Genomic DNA, 25,864 nt, shown 5'->3' with positions numbered 1-25,864 from the left:
GGAGGGATGTTTGGTATATTGGGAAAAGGATGCTAAGGATGAAGCTGCCAGGTAAGAGGAAAAGAGAAAGGCCTAAGATAAGGTTTATGGATGTGGTTAGAGAGGACATGCAGGTGGTTGGTGTGACAGAGCAATATGCAGAGGACAGGAAGATATGAAAACTGATGATCTGCTGTGGTGACCCCTAACGGGAACAGCCAAAAGAAAAAGAAGAAGACAAGTCCTGCATGGATAGGTATCCACTCTATTGGACCAAACCCAATCATTGTATAACGTTTTCTGACATAATAAACATTTTAAATTCTTATTATTCCTAAACAACAAAGCAGGAACATCTCTGACTATACTCTAGATAGTATTGTTACTGGTTAAAATCCTCCAGTTATTCTTTATAATGTCACAAACATAACAACTATCTCTGGAGTAAGTCAGGACAACTCTGGTGCATTGGTCAAGTCTAACATTTTCTATGACCTCTGTAGTGTTGTCTTCCAACTTCTGTGAAAAAATGGTTTACCATGAGTGTTCCTTAAGGATGTACCTTCTTGCATACATTTGTATGCCTCCTTCTTCTTATATCCTCTTTGCATGAACTGATGAGTTAAGGACTAGTATGTAATCTGGAACTTCTTAGCATCTAACTTTTTAGTACATTATTATAAGCATGCATGGGATGCATACTGCTACCAACCAATAGATTATTCCTTTTACATTCCTTGTGATAGAAAGTGGTGTTAATTCCATCCTTCATGTCAAATTCTAAAGAAATATCTAAAAAGTTAATGTGACTATTAGATAAATCTCTAGATATTTGACAAAGTCCATCAGCTGGTCTGCCGTAACTTGCCACAAAATATAAACATTCTAAACAAACTGTAGTATTTTATACATGGATAAAGCAGCTTCATCCCAGCAGAATGGTGGGCAGCCAGTGTCTTCCCTCTGCACAAAGGTGGATCATCCACCGACCCAGGCAGTTATAGGCCCATCAGCCTAACTAGCCTGATCTGCAAGGCCATGGAATGCATTAGCATGGACCTTATAAATAAGGACATTGGCAAACTCCAGATGCTTGATCCCACTGAGATTTTGGTTTTGTCAAAGGTTGATCATGCCTGTTAAACTTGGTTGCCTTCTTCAAAACAGTCATCAAAGCCATGGAGGAGGGAAAAACAGTGCACACCACCTACTTTGGCCTAGCCAAAGCCTTTGAGACTATTCCCCACTCGGGCATAATAGATAAACTCTCCCAGCTAGGCATCAACCCATATGTTACCAGATGGGTAGCTAACTGGCTCACTGACAGAACCCACTCAATCAAAATACGGGAAGCCACCTCTAGTAGTAGAAACATAACAAGCGGCATACCCCAAGAATCAGTTTTGGGTCCTCTACTGTTTGGGATATACTTTTCTGAGGTGCAAACCAAAACCAGTGGTCTGTGGCTGACCAGGTTTGCAGATGACTGCAAGTTGGGCAATGTCATAAATTCCCTAGTGATGTGAACACCCTCCAAGAAGGCCTTGACCAAAGCAAATGACTGGTGCCAAAAGCATGACCTCAAACTGAATGCCAAGAAATGCATCATTATCCCCTTTGGGGAAAATGGTATCCCCAATAATTATCACATTAATAACAATGTACTAAGCACACAATCAGTCGTGATTGACTTGGGAACCTAGGTTGATAGCAAACTGACTTTTGACCACCATGTTGTTCCCATTGTACAGAAGGCTTTCTACATGGCCCACCTCATTAGTAAGGGTATTTCATCCAGGAACACAGAGGTCATGACATCCCTGTACTCCTTCCTTCCTTATCAGACCCATTATCAGGTACAATGCCCCTTTCCTACCTAGCACATTTAGCAGTTGGAGAGAGCACAGAGGCTTCTGACCAGGAAAATCCAGGGTCTCAAACACCTATCCTATACAGATAGGCTAAAAGCCCTGTCACTCTACTCAGTCTCATACAGACTGCTCAGAGGTGACCTGTGTCTGGCATACAAGGCCGTCTCAGACTCAGCCTTGATGGAGTTGCTGCATATCTGTAAGTCAAACTTCACTAGTGCAACCCACATGCAAGGTCTCAACTTGCTCTGTGACATTAATAGAACTTGTTGCTGGGATAGATTTATGCCCCAATGACTCCCCCATTTGTGGAATAGATTTCCTCTCCATGTCAAGCTGAGTACCTCACTAGCCCTCTTTAAGGGGAACCTGGACGACTGGATGGGAAACAGAAAATATACCCCTGGTTTCCCACCTGTGTCCTTGATGGACAGGGAAAACAGGTTCTGACTTTGTGAGAACATGGGAGAAATTCTTGGCTAGGCCTATAACAGCCTCCTGGCCAAAAGCCTAGAATCATCCTATGAACCTATGATAAAAAGTGTTATGAGGAAGTGCATAGTTGGCTTCCCAGTTAGCCAGCACTAACTTGACATAACTGTTAGGACAGCGAGTGCCCATTGCAACTCCCCATTCCTGCCAATATATTTTGTTCTCATACATGAAAATGCTTTTCATTACATCTCAAGCAGCAGACATATTAATTCTGTTCTCTCATTCGAATATCCACCACTTTCATGAAGAAAACTTATAATGGCTGTGATACCCAAGTCATTGGGTATCACAGTGAATAAACTATTCATATCCATGGTGACTATCTGGTAATATTCAAAATCAATGATTAAACTGGTATATTCAAATAATGTATCCAAGAAATGTTTAGTATCTTTCAGGACAGTAAGCGCCAGCAGAAAAGCATCCTTTAACTGTCATTCAATATAAACCAAGAGGGTTTCAGTTCCCCATCCTTCACTGGCAACTATCAGACATAGAGGAGGATCTGTATAACACTTAGGTATTTTAGGAAGCCCCTTATTAGCTGGAATAACAGGATATGTAACTATAAAAAATTCATACAGGGCTTGATCCAATTTACGACACATCAGAAGATCATATAAAGTTTCATTTATGGCTTTTATCATTCTATTCACTTGTAAACTATTGATTACACTACAAATATTCACATCATTTAACCTAGCTTGCATTTTGCTAGCTTATGGTGAGTAATCCAAAAGCACAATGCCCCCCCCCGCCCCCACCCCTTGTAAGCTGGGCATATTGCAATGCTATTATAACACTGCAGCTCTCTCAGTGCTGACCTTTCCTATTGAGTCAAATTCTAAAAATGATGTGTAGGTTCATTCAACTTGTGCTGGGTTTTCTCAATATATCCTGATTGTTACATTCGGTGTCACCATAATAAGTATTATATTTATACAGAACAACTTCAAATTCACTAATATATAAATTAAATGTGATGGAGCAGCAGGAATGAATGTGAGACTTTGTTAAGTAAAGAAACCTGGGCTTCATATATATCATAGTGGATTAGATTCATCACTAAACATATATATTTATATGCAAGAATGAACACACACACACACACACACACACACACACACACACACACACACACACACACACAAAATATGCATGATTATAATCAGAAAGCCTGACTTACCAAATCACACACTTTTATTATCTGAAATAAGAAACTCCAACCAGACAGTCCGGAAGTGGGCAGGATCACGGGATCGACTGCCCTGGGTGGAAGGTATTATAATCACGATCGGCTGTTACCAGTGATATGTTACTGCAGTACTGTCATTCAGACATTAAACCTGATACTGTACTTTATATATATATATATATATATATATATATATATATATATATATATGTGTGTGTGTGTGTGTATGTATGTATGTGCATGCGCACGTGTGTGTATCTCTCTCTCTCTCTCTACATATATATATATATATATATATATATATATATATATATATATATATATATATATATATATATATATATATATATATATGAGAACTTTATAAGGTTGACTGAGTAGAAAGTTCTGAAGAATCGATGGTCAACAAGCGTGGAAGATCTCACAATCCCCTGAGTTGGGGAATATGCCTTTTCCCTGGTATTGTGTGATGTGTGAGTTGTTATATATAATTATTAGGATGTGTGGGAGCCAGCCACCCTTTCTCACCTTACTTGTATGTGCTAACCCTAATCTTGCCTCTAACTCAGACAACTTACCTTATCAAAAACCTTTTCACTATCACTAAACAAGACAGATAAAAACACAAACAAAATCGCAAACATACACCATACAAACTATCACCTAACGTAATCCAAAATCTCAAACATAATAAAGCACATACATACACAATTAAACCTTTCCCCTACCCTGAGCCTTACTCTAACCTTAACCCATTAAAGCTTACTTACATGCACGCTACCTGGAACTGCCTTACCTGATGATGTGACATTCCACATCACCTGATGTCAACAGTGTAAACATTCAACTTAGAGTGCACCCTCTGCTCTTTGTTAAAGTGCCTAAGTATGTGGTCGCATACACGCACACATGCACACTCACACACACACGCACACTCACACACTCGCACGCACACACACACACACACACACACACACACACACACACACACACACACACACACACACACACACGCACACACGCACACACACAGATGAAAGGAAAGTCCAATGCTGCAATAGCCTGAGAATTAGCAAACTAAAATGGAATGGGACATTTTATGTCAGTTTATCACTGGATATTCTATTATGGACAAAATCAGCTCTCAGTTACAACTCAAAAAAAATGAAGGAATGGTCCCAATCAGATTACCGAGCAAACAATTCAATATTACAGTGACACAAGTTTATACTTGTCCCACCAATGCTGAAGAGGAAAAAGTTGACCAGTTTTTTGAGTATCTGTAGCACCTTTTGGAAAGAACAACAATTAAAAACATTACATTTACCATAAGTAACTGGAATGCTAAAGTTGGTTGTCAAAGTACAATTGGAATAACAGCGGAATTGGCACAGATTAATTCAAAAACCATATCACTGCATTCTAATAGCCTGATTTCTTTACGCATGCATATCACCCAATAGTCAATATCAAAATCAGACTGGCTGTATACTTTGCAGTCAGAAATGCAAGAGTTCTATATAGTCAACAAAAACAAGACCTACAGCTGACTGTGGCTCAGACTATCAGCTTCTTATCAAAAAGTTTAGAATTAAATTAAAGAAACAAGAAATGTTTTCAGCCCTTTGAGGTATGAGCTCAACAATATGCCAAATGAACATAGGTTGGAGGTGAACAACAGATTACAACATTAGACCTGGCGGATAGAGTACATGAAGAACAATGAACGGAGGTTTGGTGTACTAGCAAGAAGAGATAAGGAGGCATATTTATAAAGAGCCTTGCAAAGAACAGAAGAAGGTAACAGAATGGGAAAGACAAGAAACCTGTTCAAGAAGATATGTGATGTTAAGGGAAATACCCACATAAAAATGAGCATGATAAGAGACAAAGATTGGAGAGGTCCTAAAAGGTCTTCTAGGCTTGCATTGTCTGTGGTTTACTGAAGATATAAATGTAACACCATTGTCAACCCAGTCATTATTTAAAAGTGTGAAATCCTTTTAGACTTATTTTGAGTAACAATGATGGTCATTAATACTAATGATTATTTAATAACCCAGTCTTTTCCATGAGGAGTCAAGGCAGTTTTAAGTACAACTACTATTACTTGGTTGCTCATTTCACCTAACTCTAGGGATTCTGGCTGATGGGACACCTGCAGCTCTCATTTTGATATTAATCATTCCTTTTTAGTTCTTTTACCTGTGAAATTTGATTACCTTTCAGATTCTTCCCTCACAGGTGTCCCACGATGATTAAAGACTTGTTTGAGTAAAAGCAAGGCTGTTGTTTCTGTAATGTTTTTAGGGACATACATGTACTTAATCCACATCACATTGAGAGATGACTTTTAACAATCACTGATTGTCTCTAAAAGGGCTAGTTAATGTGGTGATCCAACAATTAATGTGAAAATTAGAGCAGAACACTGCGATTCCTCTTGTTTTAAGACGTGCCCTGTGGTTGGAATTTGCAGCTTATTATGTATCCTTGCACATATTTGGCAACACCAAACAATGTCATTTCATTGCAAGGTATCTCTTTAAAAGTTGTAGCAGATTAAATAAGCTTTTTTAACCAATCACTATTAGGTGTATATTATTTAAACTGCTTTGTAAGTTATTTCATTATTCTGAGGAAGTTTTCGTGGATGAAACGAAAGAGCTTATTTTTTAGGAACTTTTGTGCAATTAAAACTTTTTATACCTTTTGGTGTGTTTGGATACTATTCTTTGGGGTACGGACCTTTATTGGCCTTTGTCCTGCGACTTTAAGGTGATTTGTGTTTTATCTACAGCATTTCTTTCTGGTTACCAGTTTTATGATTGTTTGGATGCTGGTGGCAAGGAGCAGACTAAAATGACGAGTCTGAGACAGCTGATGTTTTACCAAAGAAAGTGCTTGGAAGGGGAAAACTTGAAAATGTACTCCATATGCCCTGCACTTCAGCAGTGACAGACCTTTTTTTGACATTGTAAGAATGCAACAAGAGGATAAGATCATGTGAAGATGTTCCCATTTTAATCAGGATCCCTGTACAAACACAATTTCTGAAAGTGATCTGCAAAACACATCTGTGTCCTGGCAATCTGGGTTCAGGAACAGATTTAGTCTGCTAGTAGAGCTAACTGGGGAGGTCAGATAAAGCAGCAGATAGTGAGCTTTCCTACCCCAGGGGTGGGGGAGAAGGAGTATGAGGGAAAAATGCAATGCCTGAGTGACTGCCTTTGGAGACCAGGAGCTTTGCAGGCCATTTCAAATTTAATACAGGGAGCAATTATGATATCTTGATGCCATTATACTAGCCTCCTCCACAACTAGGGTAATTGACTGACCACCACAAGTGTGAAGGCTCCCAGACTCTGTATTCACTGAACCTCACTGCATCTCTCACTGCCCACGCCTAATCGAGGTCAACATCTTGAGTAGTGGGGGCCCACCTTTTGATGTGTTATGTCAAGAGTACCAAAAAATGAGCATTTGAGCAATTTAGTGATGAATGCGTACAGAAGACTAGGGAAAATTAGTCTGCACAGTGTTGGGAGGGAGGAAAAAAATGATCTGCAAAACAAGTATAAGCTTGAATGCACAATCAACTAAAGATTCTACTTTGTACTGAAAGATGATTTCGTGGTAAGTGCATAACAAGTCAGAAATATTCCATTGAGTAGTACCTTTAAGTTACAAGGGAATTATGCTACAGTATAAAAAATATGAACCAACAGGAGCTTAAAGGAGGGACAGAACAATTTATTAAACTCTAAAATAAGTCACTTATTTTCCTGGCGTGTGAACTGGTGTTGCCAAATATGTGCAAGGATACATAATAAGCTGCAAATTCCAACCACAGGGCATGTCTTAAAACAAGAGGAATCGCAGTGTTCTGCTCTAATTTTCACACTAATTGTTGGATCACCACATTAACTAGCCCTTTTAGAGACAATCAGTGATTGTTAAAAGTCATCTCTCAATGTGATGTGGATTAAGTACATGTATGTCCCTGAAAACACTACAGAAACAACAGCCTTGATTTTACTCAAACAAGTCTTTAATCATGGTGGGATACCCATGAGAGAAGAATCTGACAGGTAATCAAATTTCACAGGTAAAAGAACTAAAAAGGAATGATTAATATCAAAATGAGAGCTGCAGGTGTCCCATCACCCAGAATCCCTTGGGTTAGGTGAAATGAGCAACCAAGTAATAGTAGTTGTACTTAAAACTGCCTTGACTCCTCATAGAAAAGACTGCGTTATTAAATAATCATTAGTATTAATGGCCATCATTGCTACTCAAAATAAGTCTAGAAGTGTTTCGCACTTTTAAATAATGACTGGATCGAGAATGGTGTTCCACTTATATCTTCAGTATACCACAGACAATGCAAGCCTATAACTTACCACCAGATGTTGTGATTAAGTCTCCTGTTTAACAACCTTTACCCAAAATAACTTGAAGAAAAGGGTGCAAGTGTGGAAGCGTGAGATGCATTATAATCTGTAATGCATATACCCTGCGTTTTACACTGTAATGATTTCTGTCCTCACTGAATATTTCTGTGTTAACCAAAAACGTCCTTGTATATACAACTGATGTTGTTTTATGTTATTTGCTGATTGTTTTATCTGTGTATCATGGAGCTTATCTCCTCGGGCCTCTACTGAAAATGGACATATATCCAGTTAGACTAGCCCGGTCAACAAATGTAAAACAGAATAAAATAATAAAATAAATAAATTATGTCATAAATGTCAACTCCAGACAATACCAAGCCAGTAACAAGGTATTCTTTTTAACCTATAGCAGAGATAAGGTTAAAAGAAATCCTCCTAAACTGGGAAAAACCTTTTACATTCAAAAGAATAACGACATCTCTCTTATAGAAAGCCGAATGGGAAAAAACAAACAATGTACATCATGCAAATGGTTTCATATCAATTAGATATGACCCTTCACTGAATACAAAAGATGTGCACTGAACAGAGGAAGGGAAAAGGCTGTCAAGTTTGATGATAAAAAATGATAAAATCACACGCTTAAGGAAGATTCTACACCATGTATTATACATACCACTGAGTACTATTTTTTCTAAGGTGCTAAGAGCTTCTGTAAACACTCTGTTGTGTGCTGTACCAGCTCTGCTCTGTGGTGCCTACTGTTTATTAATAATGCCCTAAGACAGAATAAAAAAGCAGAAAAAGAACAGATGATCTAATCAAAAAGTCAGGCCTTGCAAAATACTTTGCAAAGCAAATATATGGACAGCTGATATATCCTTTCTACTTCAAAGAAAAATGAGCAGAATAAATGCAAAACAATAGCTAGCCATATACAGAGAAAGACATTTTTAAATATAGTGGCTCAAAGATTTTTTATTAAGACAAATACATGTAACAGACTAGAAAATGTGATGTCTTTCCAGATAAACCCATACATTGTTTTTATATCCTAACAGCAGCACCTGAGAAGAGAAGAGAAAGATGACACCTGCAAATAACATTATTATTATTATTATTAACATCATCATCATCATCATCATCCATAAGGGTGAAGAGTAACTTTTAATGAATGTTCTACTGACTGAATAGCAAAGAATTTAAAGAACAAAAGATTGTCTGGACTTCTGCAATTACAAAATCCCTCTGCACTGAAGCAGCTTACAACTAACTGCCCCAGTTTACAACACTGAACCCATGTCAATAATGTCTAGTTAAGACCGCTCCTAATGGCATATGAGTTGTATGTGTGTGTTTAAAAATACTGCAATGCATTTATTTAAATAAGAAAACACAATGGCTATTGTTAACAGGAACAGTAATATCTATTTTATTCAAAATGTTAAGGTGTATGCTGGATGACTTTATTTTAGCTTATTGATGAGCTAATGACAGACAGGAGCAAGGGAAAGGGCCTTACTTATTTTTCTCACAGTCTTTCTTTCATATATAAGTACCCTTAGAAAACTGATGTTATAACGAGTGCAAGCAATGCTCATCATTACATTCCAAACTTTTAATGACATTCCCTTTTTTGTCATCACTACAAGTTCTATTAGCAAACATTAAACATAACTTTGCATTTTCTTCCTCACCTCCTCATAATTCCATACACCATCCCGTGGTCCTTCCCCTGCACTACTGAAAGGTCAGAGCATCACTGATAAATTTGTTGACTTCTAAGCTTTCCTGTTACCCCAAATCCAAATATTTGTATCATCGCTGCTGTAAAAATCAAGTTTCATTACTAGACCTTAAAATAACTGTCCAGTTCAGTCAACAAACACAATGCATATATATAGACTAATCCATTTGATCTAATGTCTATTGCTTTGCTTTTTCAAAGATGCAAATTGTTAGCAATTTGCTCATCATGTTCACTTATATTACTCTACATTTAGGGAACCACATAGTTCGCACAGAGCTTTTTACAATTTAAGCTGTCTATAAGACTATATCTTTGTGTCTTTTTATTTGTGTGGGTATTTGTTTGTGTCTTTGTGGACTTGGAGAAAGCACATGATAGGGTGCCTAGAGAGGAGTTGTGGTATTGTATGAGGAAGTCAGGAGTGGCAGAGAAGTATGTAAGTGTGGTACATAATATGTACAAGGGCAGTGTGACAGTGGTGAATTCTGCAGTGGGAGTGACAGATGCATTTAAGGTGGAGGTAGGATTTCATCAAGGATCAGCTTTGAGCCCTTTCTTATTTGTAACTGTGATGGACGGGATGACAGACGAGATCAGACAGGAGGACCCATGGACAATAATGTTTTCAGATGATGTTGTGATCTGTCGTGAGAGTAGGGAACGGGTTGAGGAGACCCTGGAGAGGTGGAGATATGCTCTAGAGAGGAGAGGAATGAAAGTCAGCAGGACTAAGACAGAATATGTGTGTGTGAATGAGAGGGAGGACAGAGGAATGGTGAGGATGCAGGGAGTAGAATTGGCAAAGGTGGATGACTTTAAATACTTGGGATCAACAGTTCAGAGTAATGCTGAGTGTGGAAGAGACGTGAAGAAGAGAGTACAGGCAGGGTGGAATGGGTGGAGAAGAGTGTCAGGAGTGATCTGTGACAGACGGGTGCCAGTAAGAGTGAAAGGGAAGGTCTACAAGAGGGTAGTGAGACCAGCTATGTTGTGTGGGTTGGAGACGGTGGCATTAACAAAAAGGCAGGCATCAGCGCTGGAAGTGGCAGAGTTAAAGATGTTAAGATTTGCACTGGGTGTGACAAGGATGTACAGGATTAGGAATCAGCATATTAGAGGGTCAGCTCAGGTTGGACGGTTTGGAGACAAAGTCAGAGAGATGAGATTGTGTTGGTTTGGACATGTGCTGAGGAGGGATGCAGAGTATATTGGGAAAAAGATGCTAAGGATGAAGCTGCCAGGTAACAGGAAAAGAGGAAGGCCTAAGATAAGGTTTATGGATGTGGTGAGAGAGGATATGCAGGTGGTTGGTGTGACAGAGCAAGATGCAGAGGACAGGAAAAAATGGATACAGATGATCCATTGTGACGACCTCTAACAGGAACAACCAAAAGAGAGAAGAAGAAGAAGTTTGACTATTTCTGAGAAAATTATTTAACTTGCCATTTATTTTGTTTGTTGTATTTTTCAGCCTGACTTGTACTGGCCAGTTGCTGATTATTATAATGCCTTTAAAATACATACCACTGGGAATACTATTAAAATGGTAAACTGCTACAAATCACATATGGGCTGGATACTAGGGATTAATGTCAACTGATATAATTGATACTTGATATGGTGTTAAAGGAATGTAATTTATTTTAAATTAAATGTTACTTTTTCCCATCTGGTATACTACTGATAAGTAGTAGCCTGTTTTCCTATCAGCAGTCCATCTACTAATATCCATCCAAAGTTTAATGCAATAACCTCTGTTCTTATACCTTCGGTGTAGACCAGAAACCAGGCCAAACTAATTGCTGCCATCTGCAGTTTATCATTTCCTGAATTCACATAATCATTCAGTATGTCAAATGAACTGTGCCATCAGTGTTACTTTTTAGGCTTCAGTTATTATCCAGAAGAAAATCTTTACTGGTATGGAGAGAAGTAGTCATTATGCTGCAACTAGCAACATACAGAATTGTGACACAAGTTGTTTAAAGTTGTTTTTATTAATTATTTTGGTTAACTGCTGTGATGTTCATTTAATAATTATCCCTTTCTTTCTACTGCTTTCTGGAAACAATGGCGTGTATTCCCTAATTAAAGTAATTTCTTTAATTTTGGTAAAAAACAATTAAACAATATAAGTTCATTAAGCAAAGGATGTCATTTTTGAATACTTTACAGCTGCCATTTGTCCACCTCTGTGAGCTATCTAACTCAACAAGCCTTTTCTAAATCAATTAGACATGCAATAACAGAATGAAACAAGATGACAAACAGATCTAAAGATCTCTTTAAAGAAGTGCAAGTTTCTTCAGGTTCAAAATGTGACATCTTCACTCCACCATAAGAGCATTTAGTCCATCTATACTGCTGAATACATATTGTCTTCTTCTTTTACATTTTTTTTCTTGTGGAATGCTTGTTACAATGTAGCTACTCATATTACAAGGAGGTCAATTCTGCTAAAGGATAAAAGTTCCATAGCTTTTTAACATGAATTATTTCTAAATTGTAAGTAAGTAGTTGATGCTATTTTTCCACAGCAAAATCCTGTTACTTAGTCATTTTGTGTACTAAGAGCATGCTGTCTACAAGGGGCATTCAAATACATCATCATCTTAGTGTTATTTCTGTTTTTCTGGAGAGTTCTACTAATGAAAACAGGCATGAAAGGGCCAGGTGGAAGAAAAGCTCATTAGTAGCACATTAGCATGTTTTTGAATGGAACATAGTGCAGGTACAAGTAAAAACACTAGTATTCTCCTAGCAAGTAATGTACTCTTAAAAATACACACCCCAGACAACCACATGCACGCCCTGACATCAAGGCAACCCAAAGCATGCCCTAATACACATGAAGACACAACCACACACAGACAAGACTTTGCAGTGCATACCTGCTGTGGCACGAACAGCCTTACACCTGACAAAGACGTCAATGGATATAGGCAACAAAAGCATTGCACATTTGTATTGCTTTCATCCCCAAGTAGCACAGTAGAGTTTGTGTTTGAATCACTCTGCTATGTCATTCCAAACCAGTAAAAATCCCAAGGGAAGTACACATCTAATTTACAATAGCTGCACCGCTCTCCTTTTTAAGTCCAACTTCTGCATGCAACATGTTTAGTGAGCTCCCTTTAACACTGCACGTTAGAGCATTCCTACAACTGTACCCCAAGAGTGCACGTCAGAGCATTCTTACAACTGTACACCAAGAGTGCACGTCAGAGCATTCTTACAACTGTACCCCAAAAGTGCACGTCAGAGCATTCTTACAAGTGTACTCCAAGAGTGCACGTCAGAGCATTCTTACAACTGTACCCCAAGAGTGCACGTCAGAGCATTCTTACAAGTGTACCCCAAGAGTGCACGTCAGAGCATTCTTACAAGTGTACCCCAAGAGTGCACGTCAGAGCATTCTTACAAGTGTACCCCAAGAGTGCACGTCAGAGCATTCTTACAAGTGTACCCCAAGAGTGCACGTCAGAGCATTCTTACAACTGTACCCCAAGAGTGCACGTCAGAGCATTCTTACAACTGTACCCCAAGAGTGCACGTCAGAGCATTCTTACAACTGTACCCCAAGAGTGCACGTCAGAGCATTCTTACAACTGTACCCCAAGAGTGCACGTCAGAGCATTCTTACAACTGTACCCCAAGAGTGCACGTCAGAGCATTCTTACAACTGTACCCCAAGAGTGCACGTCAGAGCATTCTTACAACTGTACCCCAAGAGTGCACGTCAGAGTATTCTTACAACTGTACCTCAAGAGTGCAAGTCAGAGCATTCTTACAACTGTACCCCAAGAGTGCACGTCAGAGCATTCTTACAACTGTACCACAAGAGTGCACGTCAGAGCATTCTTACAACTATACCCCAAGAGTACACGTCAGAGCATTCTTACAACTGTACCCCAAGAGTGCACGTCAGAGCATTCTTACAACTGTACCCCAAGAGTGCACGTCAGAGCATTCTTACAACTGTACCTCAAGAGTGCACATCAGAGCATTCTTACAACTGTACCCCAAGAGTGCACGTCAGAGCATTCTTACAACTGTACCCCAAGAGTGCACGTCAGAGCATTCTTACAACTGTACCCCAAGAGTGCACGTCAGAGCAGTCTTACAACTGTACCCCAAGAGTGCACGTCAGAGCATTCTTACAACTGTACCCCAAGAGTGCACGTCAGAGCATTCTTACAACTGTACCTCAAGAGTGCACATCAGAGCATTCTTACAACTGTACCTAAAGAGTGCACGTCAGAGCATTCTTACAACTGTACCCCAAGAGTGCACGTCAGAGCATTCTTACAACTGTACCCCAAGAGTGCACGTCAGAGCATTCTTACAACTGTACCCCAAGAGTGCACGTCAGAGCATTCTTACAAGTGTACCCCAAGACTGCACGTCAGAGCATTCTTACAACTGTACCCCAAGAATGCACATCAGAGCATTTTTACAACTGTACCCCAAGAGTGCACGTCAGAGCATTCTTACAACTGTACCCCAAGAGTGCACGTCAGAGCATTCTTACAAGTGTACCCCAAGAGTGCACGTCAGAGCATTCTTACAACTGTACCCCAAGAGTGCACGTCAGAGCATTCTTACAACTGTACCCCAAGAGTGCACGTCAGAGCATTCTTACAGCTGTACCCCAAGAGTGCACGTCAGAGCATTCTTATAACTGTACCCCAAGAGTGCACGTCAGAGCATTCTTACAACTGTACCCCAAGAGTGCTGTTTGAACCTCCCCCACATAAAGCCGAGAGCAATTCTGCTAGAAACAGGATTGAGCAGAATGGTATGCTACTTCTGAATTCTGCTGTACTTATGACCTTAAACAAACAATCCTTTGGCTGGTAATACCTTGTACACTATGCAGAAAATGCTTTCTGCTTATTAGTAACAAGTCTGTTATCCACAACAGGCTTACTACATACTCTCCTTGAATTTCTAGCTTTATTTCACATAACATTACTTAAAATAAAACACGTATTCATTGTTAAACATCCACTTTTCATAACAGTCAAGGAACCTAAAATATTCCTTGAAATAGGTATGTGATTATAAATGTTGTAGTATTATTAAATAAATAATAAGCATCAATGTGAAATCCATATTTTCTAATGTATGCTGATTACACTTTGCTGCTGTTCATTTGGCTAAAATATCTTTTAATCACTGAGTACATATATTGTGGGAGAAAATGTGGAAGGGCAGCATACAAAGGTACATGACAGAGTAGAGAAAGTTATATCTAGCCTGGTACTTAGTCACTGGAATAAGGAGCTCAGACTAGAGAAGGTGGAAAAGAAAAATAACAGACAACATGCAGACAGCCATCTGGGTAAAAGGCATTCTAATGTTGGAACGCACAATCTGATCTGAGGTTTACTGTCATGCAATGTATCTACAATTCTTGCATGAAACACTGGAGAGAAAATAATAGTGGCTACTGATTTAAATTTATAGGTTCATATATTCATAGGTGTTTACTAGGCTAATGACCACAAGGGCCTTTTTAAGCCTAGCCATGCATCCCAAATATCTGACAAATTCTGATACCCTTGATAAGTGTTAGCAGGGGTTTTGGAGATTAAACATTTACAAGCAGGGATCTGGAAGATGAACCATTTACAGGTCGCCTGTGTCCATTACAGACATAGATGCCAAACCAAGGATGACTTTCCTGTTCCCCATCCAATTGTCCAAGTAAAACTTAAATTGTGTTAGAGAGTAATTCCACTCAACATGCATGAGGAGCCTGTTCCATAGATGCGGTAGTCTCTGGGATGTATACCTGCCTCTCCAGCAGGTCTTATTTATATCACAGGCAAGGTTTACATCTTTACAATGGGTAATTCTGGTGCTGTTTGTTTTGTGGATATGAAGGAGGTCCATCAGAGTGGGGTCTGACAATGCCCTGTATGCCAGACATAGATCTTCCCCCTCAAAAACCTGGAGAAAACAGAATGCAGGGATATGGCCTTGAGGTGGTCTGCATAGGACATTTTATTTACATCCTGTATTCTTTTACTGAGGAATATCTGTGGATGTTCCAATTGTTGGATATGCCTGGTTAAGTACATACCAAAGGGGACACTGTACTCAATGATAGCTCTGATGAATGCTGAATACAGTGGAATAATGATTTCCATAGACTTAGATGCCATACCTTTGTTTATAAGTTGCACAACATAGAATGATTTCTTCACTACTGTAGACACGTGATAGACAACGGCTAGATTACAATCTGTGTGTGTCCCTAAGTGCCTGACTACTGGGTCAGCTCTTGAGGGTGTGTTGTTAGTATGATAGTTACCAGGGTTGGATGACTTCCCAAAGGATACTATTATGCATTTCTTAGCATTTAGTTTTAGTCCATGGCTCTGACACCAGTTGTTTGTCTGTGTATCCTCACCTCCTGGAGAACATTTGTGTCAGTGTGGCATTCAATGACATCTCCTAATTTGCAATCATCTGCAAATTTAGTCAACCAGAGACCACTGACATTGGCCTGGAATAAAGAGAAGTAAATGCCAAAATGGAGTGTTCCAAGGACTGATTCCTGGGGGACTCTACTTGTGACTGACCTCTTTGTACAGGTGGACTCCCCAATTCTAACTTTCTGGCTCCTGTCAGTGAGCCGGTTGGCTATCTACCTGGTGACATACAGGTTTGTACCAAACCTCTTGAGTTTGTCAACATTGCCTGAGTGGGTTATTGTGTCAAATGCCTTAGCCAGGCCAAAGTAGTAAGTGTGAACCTTTTTTCCCTCATCCAGTGCTTTGGTTACTTACTCAAAGAAGTCAATCAGGTCGAGTAGGCATGATCTGCTCTTTATGAAACCAAACTGGGTTGGGTCCAGTGTCTGGAGGTTTACTATATCTCTGTTGATCATCTCCATGATAATTCTTTCCATGGCTTTACATATAAAACTAGTGAGACTTATGGGTCTGTAGTTTCCAGGGTCTGTAGATGGCCCACCTTTGTGCAGAGGAATGACTGTTGCTGTTCTTCACTCATGAGCCACAAGGCTTTTTTGGAGGCTACAGTTAAATAGTATTTCCAGAGGCCCTGATAGGTCACATTTCATGTTTCATTCTATTTAGAAGGCATTGTGAGATATTGTCTGGGCCCATTGATTCAGTGCTCTTGGTCTTAGAGAGAGCATTAAAAACCTCTTACCTAGTGATAGTAGAGAAGTTATACTTGATGGTATTTCCAGAGGGAAGGCTGAGGGGGAGAGAGGGGTAAAGTTGGAGCTGAATTTATCAGCCAGGAGGTTTGCTATATCTTCTGGCTCAGTATTGATGGCTCTGCACACAACTGTGCATTGCCTTTGAAGTTGTGGACATAGCTAAATAATGCTTTCAAGTTGTTGTTGGCTTGGGAGGCCAAATTTCCCTCAAATTTGACTTTGGTGGACTTTATTTGCCCTCGCAGTTGTTTGTTTAGTTTGATGAGAGTGCTTTTATCTGCTGGGTGCTGCACCGCATCATTTCTGACATGATTTTCTTCCTTCTGCTATACAACCTATTGGTTTTATGATTCCACCAGGGTGGCTTGTTTTTTTGAGTCAGTTCTATACATCTTCCTGGTGGGTACAGCTGCCTCTATGCAGCTATTAACATGCTTGTACAGGGTTTCTGTGAACAGCTCTGCATAGGCAACAGTGTTCTCTGGGTATATGGGGGCTTGAAATTTTGCCAGGTTTTCACTTAATAGCAGGAGGTTAGGTTTAGAGTAGTTCCTGAATATTCCAGGTTTAGCTGGGGGTCCAGGATTTATTTTACTTCAAAGGAGACCAGGAATCTTTGTGCCTGTACATTTAGTGTTGTATAGGCGTGATTATAGTCGCCCATGAATATGGTATTGGGCTAGATGGTTAGTGTTTCTAAAAAGTTTTAATACATGCTATGGGTTTCCTGGGTTATATAGGGGGACCTATAGCTTGCAAGGAAGTGGTATTGGATTTTGCCTATGGTGATTTGAACATGGAGCAGCTCAAATGCATTGTCCTGTTTGACCAACCTTAAAGTACTGTATATCTTTAATGTAAATAGAGACACCTCCACTTTTAGTCCCTGTCTGTGTAGTAGTTGGTCTAAATGTGTGGAAGGCATTATAACCTAGCACTGTTGGTGTACTCACCACTGCTTTAAACCATGTCTCATTGACCGCACAGACATCAGCATCATGAAGAGAGCCAGAAATAGACTGGAATAATATTGATTCAACAACATTAGTAAGGAAATTATTTACAATGCATGGTCAGGAACTACAATTACTTTAGATTACAAAACAGCATACCAGGGAATGAAACATACTAGGCACTGTTTGCCTTCCAAAGGAATGACTGCTACTTTGCATCAGGTTTTATCATCATTGATGTGCAATGATCATGGAGTTAATAAAGATTAAATTACTGTTAGATAATTCAGCCAAATGGAATCCAAACCAATGAAAAGAAGAAGCAAAACAGCCACTATGTAAAACTAATTAAAGTAATGTGTTCAGTGGAAAACAAATGAAGAAGAAATGTGGCAAGTTTAACATCAGGATCTTGGCCTACAATTTCAGGAGGGTATGCTTCCATAAAAATAAGATACTTCATTAAGGTGAGAGAAAAAATATATAAGAATAGGAAAAGAGCTTGTACTATAACTTTGATAACTGAAATAAACAAGTTGGACATACAAATCAAGCACAGTGTGAAATAAGATCAAGAAAAATTTGAAGAAAATGTATATAAAGATATTGAGTATAATAGGAAAGCATTTTGTAGATACTTAGGATGTGGCACGAGTAAGAATATACAAACTGATAAACTGTGTGGAGATTGTAAAATGTATTCTTAAATATTATAGGTTACAGATAAAGTTAGAAAATCTTATGCAAAGCACTTTGGCTCCCCAAAGGGGTGATCAATCATTCTAGTCACATCAAGGAAACTTCAGATACTGAAATGGAATTAAATTAAATTGATAAAGAACATTGCAAACTGGTCCCAAACTTTGTAAAGGGAGGAGACACAATTAATAATAATGACCCAAGAAACTTTTGGCATGAAGTTAGAATACCATTATATCTATTATTCACTAGGTCATCTAAGTCTCGGCAGATTCCTCAAGATAGGAGACACACACTTGTTTTTAAGGGAAAGGGGAATAGGACAAACACAGAGTTGTACAGACCCATAAGTTTACTTTCATGTTGTGGAAAATAACGGAGAAGGTAATTTTGGATAAATTACCAGAACGGGAAAGGCTGGAAACTGAAACCATGTATCAGAATGCATATGTTGGAAATAGATCTATAACTATCTTTAACATGATGTTCTATAATAATAGCTATAGATGAAAACTTGTGCTATGACGTAATATATATATATATATATATATATATATATATATATATATATATATATATATATATATATATCTATACATGCATACACCTAACCTCAGCTTTTGATAGTGTTGCACAGAAAACACTGATAAATAAATGAGAACACTTAGCTTCTGGTTCTTGATAAGATGGTTAACTGTGTACCTTGCAAATAGGACATGGCAAGTACTGTACAGCAATTGCATTGGTGAAATTCTGGTTGACAGTCAGGGAGCCGCACTGGGCTTGCTGTCTAATCTGATGCTTGTTCAGGTTGTAGCTTTCAGATCTACCTTTTCATCTGTGCTCCACAGTCTGTATGCAGATGACTTGTAAATGGGTAACCTGATTACATATGTCATATTTAGGGCATGTCTACAAAAGAAATTGACTAAATTGACCATTTGGAGAAAGGATAATGATATGCTGATTAACACATTAAAAACTAAGCATATGAAATTTGGAAGGCATGGATGGAAATGTTAATAGTTAATACAGCAGACAGTGAATGAAACTGCAGATTCATATGAGCTTTTTTTTTCTAAACATATCAACTAATTTTTAATGATAGTTATAGAGCTATAGGTTATATTAAACGATTTATAACATCTAGGAAATCAGAAATGATTAAATCATCATTTGTTAGTTACATTAGACTCACACGAGTACAGAATAACAGCATAGAAACCTTATAAGAAGACAAGCATGACTAAACTGGAAAAATCTGAAATATACTATGGTCATCCAGAAATGTGAAAATTTAAGTTATTATGAAAGACTAAAATATCTGAACTTGTACATTGTCTCATATAAACAATTAAGAAGAGATAACTACCTCTTTGAATGTTTGGAGCTATCAAAATATACTAGAGAATCATCAGACAACCATTAATATGCACACCCCAGACAGACACCAACCTGGCTAACAACAGGAAAAACAATGCTCCTACTTAAGAGTGAACCTGCAAGCTATTCTAAAAATGATAGGCCAATATGACAGTTTATTAAGTTTCTCTGCAGAGATCTTGATGTTCCACATGTTTTTAAATATGTGTTCTCCTTTCTGGAATAGTGTTACTCATACTGGATTCACTAAATGCGTTAACATGTTGAGGGCACTTGACCTCAAAAAAAACAAAACATTTTTCCCCCCAAGAGCATCTGAATATCAAAACAATTTTTTTCCAATGGGCATTACAGGTCCATGCGGCTCATTTGATTCCATTTTCCTACTTTCTATAAGACACCACACCCCCATTTATGTGCTGCATACTGATAAGTGTACAGGAAATATACTATCCTTTTCATTAGCTCGCCTCTGGAACTCCCTGCCACCTCTTATTTGTATTACAGACAACCACTCTGCCTTTAAGGCCCTGCTTCATTCCCATCTCAGAACCCTCTGGGAATATTCCTGCTGCCATCCCACATGACTCACCTCTTTCTCCCCATTTCTCACACTCCTTTACTTCTCTCTTCTCTTCATCATACTGACCTTCTCTGACTACTACCGTCTTCACTTTTCTCATTTACTCCTACTCTTGCTCTGTTTGTTTTTCTTTTGTCCCACCCTTCTTAATTCAACAATTAACACCTCTTATCCCCCTATTATCCTACTTTAACTCTGCTAAGATTTCATGTAAAATTGTATTGTCAACCCCGTGTTATTTCACATTGTAACAAATCTAACAGGAATATGCACCAGTGGCTTTTTCTTATTTTAATTGACTAATGTGTGTGTGTGTGTGTGTGTGTGTGTGTGTGTGTGTGTGTGTGTGTGTGTGTGTGTGTGTGTGTGTGTGTGTGTGTGTGTGTGTGTGTGTGTGTGTGTGTGTGTGTGTGTGTGTGTGTGTGTGTGTGTGTGTGTGTGTGTGTGTGTGTGTGTGTGTGTGTGTGTATAGTTTTATCTTTTGCTTTTCTGACTGCATTTTTACTGCAATCGTCAATTTTTGTCCTGTTATGTAGTGCCATCATTCTTCAATAGTGTTACATAAAGGTAAATGCATTGCGTTCATATTATGTTGTTGTTCATGGAGCTTTTCTCCCTGGGATTCCATTGAAAATGGGCTCTTCTTGGCCCAATGGACTATCCAGGTAAAAAAACTGTAAAATAAATAAAAAAAATAAGTCTGTTGTCAGTAAGAGTCCACTTTGTCTTTATTACATTTTAAATCCATGTTGAAAACAGTTTTTACTTTTTTGGCTCTACTGGCATGTTCTACTTTTTACATTTTATTAATCCATGTAGGAGTCCAGTTTTTTTTTTTAGCATGCTGAGAGTTACATGAGTTACATTCCAAGCATCAACTTTATGAATGTTGTAAAGAAGTACAGCACCTAAGTTAAGTTGTAGAAGAAAGGACATTAAAACATTCTGTATTTCTTAAATTGATGTTGTGTTATCCTGAAATATAAATTTCCAAAGACATGCATCTGGAGCTTTTCTCCCTGGGCCTCCACTAAAAATAGGCTTTGTACTAGTCAGACTTTCCAAGTCAAAAAATGTTAAATAAAATAATAAATAATAACATGCCTTCTGATGAAGTATAAACTATGCATGGGAATTGATGCCAATAGAGTTTATAGTCATTTAGAAGAACACTCAATTGTGGCAATAGAAGAGAAAGGGTAATACAAAAAGTCATATGGAACAAAGGATCATTTGTTGTTAAATAGCATCGTAGTAGAGAACTGTAAAAAGGGGAAGAATCAAAGAGATACACCTACACTACAAATCTACAAACAGTGACCACAAAACAGTGGCAAACCACGCTGCAGTTAAGCCATGACAAAGGACAAATTATTATCCCAGGGATAAAAATTCAAAGGGGATATTCCAGGGTGACTGTCACTGCTGCTGTTCTGCCTTGTCTTAACCCATTAAGTTGTCTGCTTAACAGATTACGTCATGGCTGCAATTTCCCAGAAAACAACAGAGTGTACATACTTCTCATCTTCTCTTTATAGATTAGTCAAACCTTTTCAGATGGTATAAGAATGTCATTTGGTCTTGATAAATGTGCAAAAGCAACCTTTAAAAAAGGAAAGCTGCAGCACCAAGAAAACATCAGTTTGGGATAAGAATGTGAAACAAAAGAACTTGAGCAAGAGGGAGTGTATAAATATTTGGGAACTGTTGAAGGATCAACAATAAAACATGAACAAATACAAATAAAACTCAGTAAGGAATATTTTAGAAGACTTAAATCAATCCTGAAAACAGAGCTGACATCTAGGAAAAAAGTTCAAGTTATAAACCAATTTTCTCTTCCTGTCATAACTTACAGTTTTGGAGTGACTGACTGGCCCCAAAAGATGTTAGATAGATCAGACAGCACAACAAGAAGGATGTTTCATGTTCATCAAATGATTTATAAAAATCAGTGCATATCAATATTATATAATCCCCATTCCAAAGGAGGCATGGGCCACCTTGAAATTGATTACATGTATAGATCTGCAATCATGGGACCGCATACATATCTATCGAACTCACAAGACCCAAACATAGTGAAAGTTTTGAAACATGAAGAGAATAAATCTAAGATTACTTCCTTTCTTAGTCTAGCAGAAGCAAATCAGTATCAAGTGGGAATGGAAATCAGACCAGAAGTAGATAAAAATCAGACAGCAACTGAATGTGCCTAAAAACAAAAGAAGGAATATAAGGTGAAAGATCAGATGAGAAGGCAAGAAATGTGGAAAATGCATAAATATAGTTGCAAGTATACAAGACTCCTGTAGCAACCTTATATTAATTAGGATCAAATGCAGGAATGGTTAAGGAGAGGCGAATTCAAACCAAAAGATGAAAGGTTAATATTGGCGTCCAAAGATAGTGGAATATGTACACATTGGTTTACAAAGCCCATTGAACATGTGGTAGAAACAGACAAATGTAGGTTTTGTAAAACAGAATTGGAAAGAGTTGCATACCTTGTTGCTGGTTGTGACATATTAATAGCAGACGATCTGTATACTGAAAGACATAATAATGTGGCAAGACCATTGCACTGGGGATTGTGCAAACATAATATTGAAGTAGCTGAAAAACACTGGAAATATGAGCCACAAAGCATCATAGAAAATGATGAAGTCTACATCACATGGGAATCAACCATTACTAACAGTTTAAAAGACAGATGGGAGAAAACCAGATATAGTGGTATATGACAAGATGACAAAAGTAGCATTGATCATTGAAATCGTTACACCCAGTGACTACTTTGTCTTGTGTACAAAGAAACACAAAGTCATAAAATATCAGAATTTGCAGGCAGACATGAGAACAATGTGGAAGAAAGATACCCAGACAGTTCCAACAGTAGTAGGAGTAGTAGGGTCTTATAAAATAGAATACAGAATCACACTTAGATATGTTACCGATACATGTAACTCTGTATGAATTACAGGAGGAGTCACTACTGGGCACATTGAGGGTGCAGCAAAAAGCACTTCTGGCTGACATCAGAGATTGAAACAATACTAACTTTATGAACTTTAATCGTACTTTGACTTAGGAATGGGGTCAATTCCTATCATGGTATTAGAAACCCCAAAGATTTGGAGAAATTAAAAAAGATACTGTTGGAATAAGAAATGTACTAATTGGTTCTCTGAGAGAGTAGCTGATGCATGTAATAAATTACATTAAAGCAAGCAGTACTTTAGATATTTTTAAGAAATAACCTGGGCACTTATTATGCAAAAAACTGCTTTGGTCTATTGGCAGGCTAGAATGGCATTACTGTCCATGCCTAAAATATTTGTATGTACTGTACATATGTGATAATAGATGTGAATTGTTGCTGTAAAGAGTTTATGAGTTCAGAGTATCTCAAATAATCATATGTGGTAATTGTATGAATATTATGAATGCTGTATAAATTAAAAGGCTCTAAGCAGAAAATCCAATTTAAATACTCTACTCTAAATGCTTTTTCAACATGGTGTATTTCCTATGGTTGCAGCAAAAGAAAGCGAAGAGGTGTGTAATTATTTCCAAGCTGATGCATATGCCCGAGATATTAACTATCGAGCTGTTTCCAGAATGGAATGGCTGCACTTGTGCATTACTCCAAGCCTGGAATACCAAAACCTCCATTATCTGTTGCTCTCATATGGGACATTAAATATTCTCTAGGATTAGTGCCGAACACTGAAATTTTAATATCAAATCATTCTGATACTGAATGAAATTATGCAATGGTTTTATTGATGTTTAAATAAAATATAGCATTATGGAGAGTAACAGCATTTTCAAAATGTTTATTCTTTGCTCAAAAATTAAAAGAATGTCTTACCATGTGTTTATTTTTCATAGCATTGCTTAAGTGGTTATTTTGCATGACTGTGTTTCAGTCTGGCTTGGTACAAATTCCTAAGTAGCTCACTATTTTTTTAACTCTAACATTAGAATGTTGTTCACAGGTTTATAGGTTGTTATTAGGCTAATGAACACTAGGACTCTTGCAACCAACCTGTGCACCCCAAACCATTTGGGTCCCAAGTACCATGTGTATCTATACGAGGGACACATTAGTAGGGACGTAACTAAGGATCTGTAGGGAGGAGGTGTTAGTTAAGATAATACTTTTCTTATTAATGGTTTCTGTCCATAAGGGATATGGGGACCAGACCGAGGGTAAGTTTATGATTTCCCATCCATTTATCAAGGTTTTGTTTGGATAGGGACAGTGATGAACTCTGTTTTTACATGAATGGGAAGCCTATTACATAGTACAGGGATCCTTTTGGATACATATCTGCCTCTCCAGCAGGCTCTGTTATGTCACAAATGAAGTTCATATACCTTTATTGTTTCTGGTAATGTTAGTTTTGTGCTTGTGAAACAGATCCATGAGGGTCCATTATTTGAAAGCCCTCCAAGCCAGTCCTAGATCCCCTCTCAGCAGCCTGTAGAAGACTAAATGCAGAGACAGAGCCCTTAGGCAATCAGTATAGGACAGGGTACTTTTGTGGCATTCCAAATGTTGCAACTGTCTGGTTAGAAACATACCAAAGGGGGCACTGTATTCAAGGACAGGTCTGATAAGGGCTGAGTAGATTGGCACTATAACTTCCTTGTATCTTACCTATACATTGGGAGAGATAGAATTATTTTATTTATCTTAGGTAAGTGTTGGTCAACAGCAAGGTCACTGTCTACATATGTTCCCAGATCTTTTAGTACTAGGTAACTTCTTGGGGGCATTTTATTAACAGAGTAATTATCTTGGGTTGACAGTTTCCTAAAATGTATTATAATGCATTTTTGGCACTGGGATTTAGGCCATGGCTTTGGCACCAGTCATTTGTTAATGTGAAATCCACTTGAAAGCAGGGGCGGCCCATACTATTGGACTGCCGGACTGCAGCTCCCTCAGCTGTAAAATAAAGAAAAATAAAGAAATAAAAAGAAAAAGAAAAGATAAAAAAAAAATTAAAAATCGTGGACTTTTGCGCATGCGCACTAGTTCAGACTGCTGCTAAGACAGTCTGGAGCATGTGCAGACTGTCTCAGCCACAGTCCGGACTGGGAAACATGAAGAACAGAGCTCCCAGAAGTCTACTCAGTTTTAAACTGCATAGGCTGTGGCTGGGACCAAGGGAAGAACAGGTCAGACTCGGACTGCAACGTTGGCAGGCTGGAGTCACGTCGGGGATCTCGCGCTATGAGATGTATGGACAGCTATGAACAAAGGGATGGGCTTGATGGACAGCTATGAACGAAGGGATGGGACCTACTATGGAAGGTAAGAGGGCTATAGTGTGTGTGTGTGTGTGTGTG

General features: G+C 38.4%; 1 long non-coding RNA gene across 1 annotated transcript in view; it reads right to left on the bottom strand.

The window, feature by feature from the left end:
* Window positions 1-25,864, bottom strand: part of LOC122793276 — a 1,105,234-nt gene that overhangs the window by 770,183 nt on the left and 309,187 nt on the right. The window lies entirely within an intron of this gene.

The sequence above is a fragment of the Protopterus annectens genome, chromosome 2.part0 (genome assembly GCF_019279795.1).
Source record: "Protopterus annectens isolate FY-2018-M chromosome 2.part0, PAN1.0, whole genome shotgun sequence".
NCBI lineage: Eukaryota > Metazoa > Chordata > Ceratodontiformes > Protopteridae > Protopterus > Protopterus annectens.
The sequence above is the reverse complement of the archived record's forward strand: the minus strand, read 5'-3'. Positions and strand labels throughout refer to the sequence as shown.